Source organism: Myotis brandtii, unplaced genomic scaffold (genome assembly GCF_000412655.1).
Source record: "Myotis brandtii unplaced genomic scaffold, ASM41265v1 scaffold215, whole genome shotgun sequence".
Classification (NCBI taxonomy): Eukaryota; Metazoa; Chordata; class Mammalia; order Chiroptera; family Vespertilionidae; genus Myotis; species Myotis brandtii.
The window spans coordinates 2,846,816-2,854,393 of NW_005358043.1; the positions used below are offsets into that span (position 1 = coordinate 2,846,816).

At 43.7% G+C, this 7,578-nt stretch overlaps 1 pseudogene; it reads right to left on the reverse strand.

Annotated features, from left to right (window-relative positions):
* Positions 1-221: 221 nt before the first annotated feature.
* LOC102247251 lies at positions 222-453 on the reverse strand (annotated as a pseudogene).
* Positions 454-7,578: the final 7,125 nt, after the last annotated feature.

Sequence of the window (7,578 nt, forward strand, 5' to 3'; positions counted from 1 at the left end):
GAGCTACGATACATTTCATCTTGTTAGTGTGAGCTTTTTGTTCTGGCTGCATATGATTTTTAATAGCTTTATTGAGGATTAATTAACATTCCATTTACAAGTCAGTTATCTAAAATGTGCAATTCAATGTCTTTGGGTATATTTAGTATATTCACTGTTCACTATATCCATCACCACAATCAATTTTAGAACATTTTTTGGAAGTTTTTAAAGATTTTATGTACAAAGAGATAGCATTCTATCGCAAGGTAGATGTTTTGAATGACCCGTTCATGGAAGTTCACTTAGTCCAGCTTAATGAAGCCTATGTCCTTGGTGTACTGACGGAAACACAGGCACACATGTTGAGGCCATATTTCGGGATGAGACCCTGGCAATTTGAGCAGATGCGGCAAAAACGAGAACCCGGGGTGAATTTCCTCGATGGCTCCAGTAGTGTTGCTGGTGACCCATCTTGCTTTCTCTGTAGTAATGAGGCAAAAAGCAAAAATGCCCTTGATTTCTGGATATTAATTTTGTATCTTGCTACCTTACAAATTCATTTATTAAATTGAGTAATTTTTTGGTGGAGTTTTTAGGGTTTTCTATGTACAGTATTATGTCATCTGCAAATAAAGAGAGTTTTACTCCCTCCTTTCCAATTTGGATGCCTTTGATTTTTTTCTTCCTTTCATTTTGCTGTGGCTAGGACTTCCAGTACTATCTATATACTACTTGGATGCCTTTGATTTTTTTCTTCCTGTCATATTGCTGTGGCTAGGACTTCCAGTACTATCTATATACTAGAGGCTGGATGCATGAAACTCATGCAAGAGTAGGCCTTCCTTCCTCCAGCTGCCAGCACAGGCTTCCCTGTGGTACCCGGGACACGGGCTTCCCTCCAGCCAGGCTTTGTCCTGAAGGATGTCTGGAATTACATCCAGTCTAATTTGGAATAGTTTGAGGAGGATGGGTGTTAGTTCATCTTTAAATGTTTGGTAAAACACTCACCTTGAAGCCATCCTGTCCAGGACTTTTAATTACTGGGATTTTTTTAAATTACTGCTTCAATTTTATTAGTTGTTATTGACCTATTCAGGTTTTCTGATTCTTTCTGGTTAAGTTTTAGAAGAGTGTATATGTTTCTAGGAATTTGTCCTGTTGTATTTGGGTCTTGAATGATGTTCCATTCATGGGTGGCATCAGCCCTCAGGCTTGTTGACTGTGAGTCTCAACCTGGTCCACGTTGGGCCAACTGTTATATAGGTGCTGACAAGACAAAACCAGACAAAACCAGACCAAACCAAAAACATCACAAAAACAAATAAAACAACAATAATAATAAAAACTACAAACACAACATAAAGATTAAAACACAAACAAACAAAAATACACAATAAAAAGAATCTTAAAAGATATGAGACCAAAAGAACTGGCGAAGAAAGAAAAAGAGATGCAAAAAGGAGAGAATATGAAAACAAAGAAGGAAGAGACAAGAAATAAAATAAGTATAAAAAAATAAAAGAAAGAAAGAAATGAAATAATAATTTTAAAAAGTAACAATACTGAATAGAATAGAAGAATATAGAATAGGAAGATAAAAATTGAAAAAGAAAAATATTAAATTAAAAATGAGAAATTTTGCAAGTGAAGAGAAAGAAAATAGACTAAAACAAGAGATAGAAATAAGAGAATATGAAAGAAAAAAAGAGAAGAAAGAGAAAGAAAAACCAATCAAAACAAAAACAAAAGACCTTTGGAGCTCCTGTTTGTGGAGCTTGCTGGGTTTTACTCCAATATTGTTGGATCTGGCCCCTTGGTATGTTCGTCCTGGGCCTCCCGGGAAGTTCTATGGTGCAGGCCAATGTGAGTTGCTGCCCCTGGCAGTCCTTGGGCGACCTGACTGAAGCCCTGCAGGGTGGAACCCCAAGTAGTCCAGTGGGAGGGGCCTCCCTAACCCAGAGGCTAGGTCTACCTCAAATCTTGCACCTTGAATGTCCTTGTTTTGAGCTGTTCTTCCTTCCCCCATGGACCTGGGCTCTGCAGGGGTATCCAGGTCCCCATCAGATGGTTTAAACCAGCGGTTCTCAACCTGTGGGTCGCCAACCTGTGGGTCGCGACCCCTTTGGGGGTCGAATGACCCTTTCACAGGGGTCGCCTAAGACCATCGGAAAACACATATATAATTACATATTGTTTTTGTGATTAATCACTATGCTTTAATTATGTTCAATTTGTAACAATGAAAATACATCCTGCATATCAGATATTTACATTACGATTCATAACAGTAGCAAAATTACAGTTATGAAGTAGCAACGAAAATAATATTATGGTTGGGGGTCACCACAACATGAGGAACTGTATTTAAGGGTCGCGGCATTAGGAAGGTTGAGAACCACTGGACAGACTCGCATTAGGAGTGATGCCCATAGCTTGTAGGAGGGGTGGGTGGGCACTTCCTCTCCTTCCAATGCCTCATCTCTGCCTGAGTCACCGGTACCCCTTAGTCACCACCCCAAGCAAGAGGGGATATTTTTAAAAATCTAAAAAACAACAGCAACAAAACCCCAGCTTTGCTTTGCTCTCTAAGCTTTCAGAGCTTCTGCCCAAGCTCCCTCCGGGCCAGATGTTTCAGTGCCCATGCGCCAGTTGGACAAGATCAGTTGTATTTCAGCTGTTTTTTCAAGTTGAATGTTCGGCAATTTAGTCACAAGCCCAGTCAGGTGCTTTCTTTCACTTTCCTACTGGGTGTGACTTGGACATAGTGTGGTCCAGTCCCAATCACACAGAAGGCAAGGCTCTTGGGAATGGCAGCGCCCAGAATGGAAGAGCCTGGTTCCCTGGATGACTACATGGAGCAGAGCTGCTCGCTGGCTCAGAACTTTCACCCCAGACTATTATATGAGTCAGAAATAAATGGTTTTCTTAGCTTTAGGCCACTGTATTGGGGGTGGGGGATGCCTTGTTACCACAGCTTAGCCTTTTGACGTACCTAAGACATGAGGTGAGATGTATGTTACTCTAGTCAAGGTTTCCTCAATTGTGAATTATCCAGCACCCTTAGCACAGTCATGAAGCAGGTACAGATCTGTGGAGCCGCTCTCTCTGGTTTATAGAACCACGGCTGAGTGTACTGGCTCCCACATCATTGTGAAGAGCTCAAACCCCAGTGTCAGTTTATACCACTCCTGACCCTGGGAATATTACCTAATCCTCCTCCTCAACCACCACAGTTTTCTTCACTTTAAAATGTAGATAACAAACAGACTCGCATGATGAGTGGTGCCCATAGCTTGTAGGAGGGGTGGGTGGGCACTTCCTCTCCTTCCAATGCCTCATCTCTGCCTGAGTCACCGGTACCCCTTAGTCACCACCCCAAGCAAGAGGGGATATTTTTAAAAATCTAAAAAACAACAGCAACAAAACCCCAGCTTTGCTTTGCTCTCTAATCTTTCAGCATGGCCAGCTCTCACTGGGCAGAGCTTCTGCCCAGGCTCCCTCCAGGACAGATGTTTCAGTGCCCACACGCCAGGCCCAGCTGCACAGGTGCAGATTCCTAGCCCAGAGCCATTCCACAGGCTGGGGAAGGGATGCCTCCTCTTCCCTCCAGGTGGAGAGGATCGCTCCTCTTCCCCAAGGCACTCCGGCCCCCACCCTGCTCTTCATCAAACGTGCTCTTTCAGAGAGTGACTGGGCTCTCAGATTCACGCTGGCTGAACTGTAGACCCTTCGCCAGTCTGGAGTTCTGCTGGTGCCTCTCCTACAAACACTGTTGAGGTGAACTTTCCAAGCTGGTGCTGTAACCAAGCACTTGCTCTTTGCCGGGGATAGTGCAGTCTAGGTCTCCCAGATGGACCGAAGCGCCACTGATTCCCACTGCCCGATGCTCCGTGGCTCCCCTTCCCTTCTCTGTTGCTCTGGTTTGGGGGCCTTCTTGCCGGCTTCCCAGCCACACTGCGCAGCTGCGTGAGTTGGCTCACCCACTTCACTTCTTCTCCTGTCCCCTCCTTGCACTACCCACTCACCCTATTTCAGATCAGCTATTTTTAAAAATATATATTTTTATTGATTTCAGAGGCTTTCAGAGCTTCTGCCCAAGCTCCCTCCGGGCCAGATGTTTCAGTGCCCATGCGCCAGTTGGACAAGATCAGTTGTATTTCAGCTGTTTTTTCAAGTTGAATGTTCGGCAATTTAGTCACAAGCCCAGTCAGGTGCTTTCTTTCACTTTCCTACTGGGTGTGACTTGGACATAGTGTGGTCCAGTCCCAATCACACAGAAGGCAAGGCTCTTGGGAATGGCAGCGCCCAGAATGGAAGAGCCTGGTTCCCTGGATGACTACATGGAGCAGAGCTGCTCGCTGGCTCCATACACGCCCCCCACTGGGGACTGAACCAGCAACCCTGGTGTGTGTCCTGATCAGGAATCCACCTGTGACCTCCTGGTTCATAGGTCAATGCTCAACCACTGAGCCATGCCGGCTGGGCAAGATCAGCAGTACTTCAGTTGTTTTTTCAAGTTGAATGTTTCACAGTTTAGCCACAAGCCCTGTCAGGTGCTGGGAGCAACTTCCCTAGGCTGCAGCCACCTTGCCTCCCTCTGACCTTTAGGTTGTGTTCACATTTGGGCTATTATGAGTAACACTGCTATGAACATCTGTGTACAAGTTTATGTGTGGATATATGTTTCTATTTCTCTTGGGTAACACCTGGGAGTAGAACATGGGAACTCTGTGTTTAAACATTTGAGGAACTGCCGGACTGTTTCCCAAAGCGGCTGTACCATTTCTCGTGCCTACTAACAGTGTGGGGGTTCCAGTTGCTCCACACCCTTGCTAACACTTGTTATGATCTGTCTTTTCAATTATAGCTGCCTTAATGGGTATGGAACGGTGTCTATTGAGGCTTGATGTGCCTTTCCCTCGTTGCTAATGATGATGAGAACTCTTCACATGCTTACTGGCCATTTATGTATCTTCTTTGGAGAAATAGCTATTCAGATAGTTTGCCAATTTAAAAAGAAATGAGTTATTTGTCTTTTTATAATCGAGCTGCAATTGCTCTTTATGCATTCTAGATTCAAGTCCCTTATCAGATATATAATTTACAAAGATTTTCTCCCATATTGTGGGTTTTCTTTTCACTTTCTTGATGGTATCCATGGAAACACTATAGACTTTAATTTTGATGATGTCCAGTTTATTTTTTTCTTTTATTGCTCGTGTTTTTGGTGTCACATCTAAGAAACTATTGCCTAAGGCTATGATTTTTATTAAAACCCTCATCTACTACCCAATGTAATTTTTGTTATCTTTTCTGTACTGGTGTCATCCTCTAACTTAATGAGCAGGTAACTAATGTCTAGCATTATGAAAGTGATCAGTAAAGTGTTGACTGGCAGAGGCTTGGGAACTGAGTGTGGTGGAGACAGCTAACCTCCATCACAGTCTCCTTTCGCCTCTTTCCAGGGTAATGGGCCTGTGGCTGTGTGCATGGTGTCCAGTGAGAGCTCATTTCCCAGTAATTACACGTGGCTCTGTGACCAAGTTCTCTCCAAAGACGGGGCATTTAAGACAGTGGGTGTGCCTTCCCCATGCTTTCTTCCACTTTCCTACTAGGTGTGACTTGGACATAGTGTGGTCCAGCCCCAATCACACAGAGGGCAAGGCTCTTAGGAATGGCAGCGCCCAGAATGGAAGAGCCTGGGTCCTGGATGACTACATGGAGCAGAGCTGCTCGCTGGCTCAGAACTTTCACCCCAGACTATTATATGAGTCAGAAATAAATGGTTTTCTTAGCTTTAGGCCACTGTATTGGGGGTGGGGGATGCCTTGTTACCACAGCTTAGCCTTTTGACGTACCTAAGACATGAGGTGAGATGTATGTTACTCTAGTCAAGGTTTCCTCAATTGTGAATTATCCAGCACCCTTAGCACAGTCATGAAGCAGGTACAGATCTGTGGAGCCACTCTCTCTGGTTGATAGAACCACAGCTGAGTATACTGGCTCCCACGTCATTGTCCCAAAGCTCAAACCTCAGTGTCAGTTTATACCACTCCTGACCCTGGGAATGTTACCTAATCCTCCTCACCCACCACAGTTTTCTTCACTTTAAAATGTAGATAACGGCAGTATCTATTACCTACCTTATTGGGCATTTCTGAAGATTCAGAGTTAACACCATCTAGTGCTTAGACAAGGCACATAGCAAATACTTTCTTGTTCTTAGTCTTATTATTTTACACCTTGTTTATAAAGCAATTGTTTATTTCATAAACATTGAGTAACTCTTAGTGTGTGCTTTGCACTTTGCTGAGTTCTGGGGCTATGGAGAAAATTAAGACAAAATTCCTTCCTCGAGGAGCTGACAGTTTAATAAGGAAGTCAGGTATAAAGTATGTCCTAAGAAACCCTAAACACCAATCGGAGAGAATGTATGCACCCCTATGTTTATACTGGCCCAATTTACAATAGCTAAGATCTGGAAACAGCCCAAGTGCCCATCAGTAGATGAGTGCATAAAAAAGCTGTGGTACATTTACACCGTGGCATACTCTGCAGCAGTAAAAAAGAAGGGTCTCTTACCCTTTGAGACAGCACGGAGGGACCTGGAGAGTATCATGCAAAGTGAAGTAAGCCAGTCAGAGAAAGATAAGTATGACATGATCTCACTCATATGTGGAATCTAATTAACAAAATAAACTGATGAACGGAGTGGATCCAGAGACATGGAAGCACGGAACAGAGTGCGGAATCTCAGAGGGAAGGCAGGGGAAGGAGGACGGGAAGTAATCAACCAAGAACATTGTATGTATATATGCATGGCCCATGGCCCCAGGAGGGAATTTATATGCATATATGCATAGCTCATGGACACAGACAATAGTATAGTGAAGGCCTAGGAGGGGCAGGTGGGGGAGAGGAGTGGGTCAATGGCAAAAAAGGGGGGTATCTGTAATACTTTCAACAGTAAAGATAAATTTAATAATAATAAGTATATAATGGAATTGGAGCTATAACATAGTGCAAACAACGTGGATGGGATCTTAGAAGAAGGACCCACCGGTCCCAGCTGTGGCTGAACAGGTGAGGGTGGGTATTACGAACTTAGCTAAAATTCACACACACCCTTTCCCAGCTGCCCTGCACTATAAGATGCCCAGCCACAGCCATTGCCAACGGGAGAATGCTGCTGATACTCATGGACAGTCCCACAGGTCTAAAGCTAGACAGAAGCAGGAAGCATGTATTTGTCTAGGCGGTTCCTAATGTAGAGCTAACCCATATCATAATATAAGAAGAAAGATTCGCTGTTGGGTAAATTGTTTACAATTACAAATCATTTTCCACCCCCCACCCCCACCCCCTAGCCCAGCAATATACTTGACTGGATTTATTCCTCACTGTGCACTCATAATGTTATTGTCTTCCTAAGGCAAGATTTTAAAAAATTATTCTATTCCCTATGAAGAGGGCAGAGAAGCGTCACATTGCCACCACAGCAGGATTTGTTTAAAGTCTGTGGGTTGTTAAGAAAATATAAAATGTGTATTTCTAGTGCCATGGTGACTTCTGAAGTTCAAAACATCTTAGGAGGAG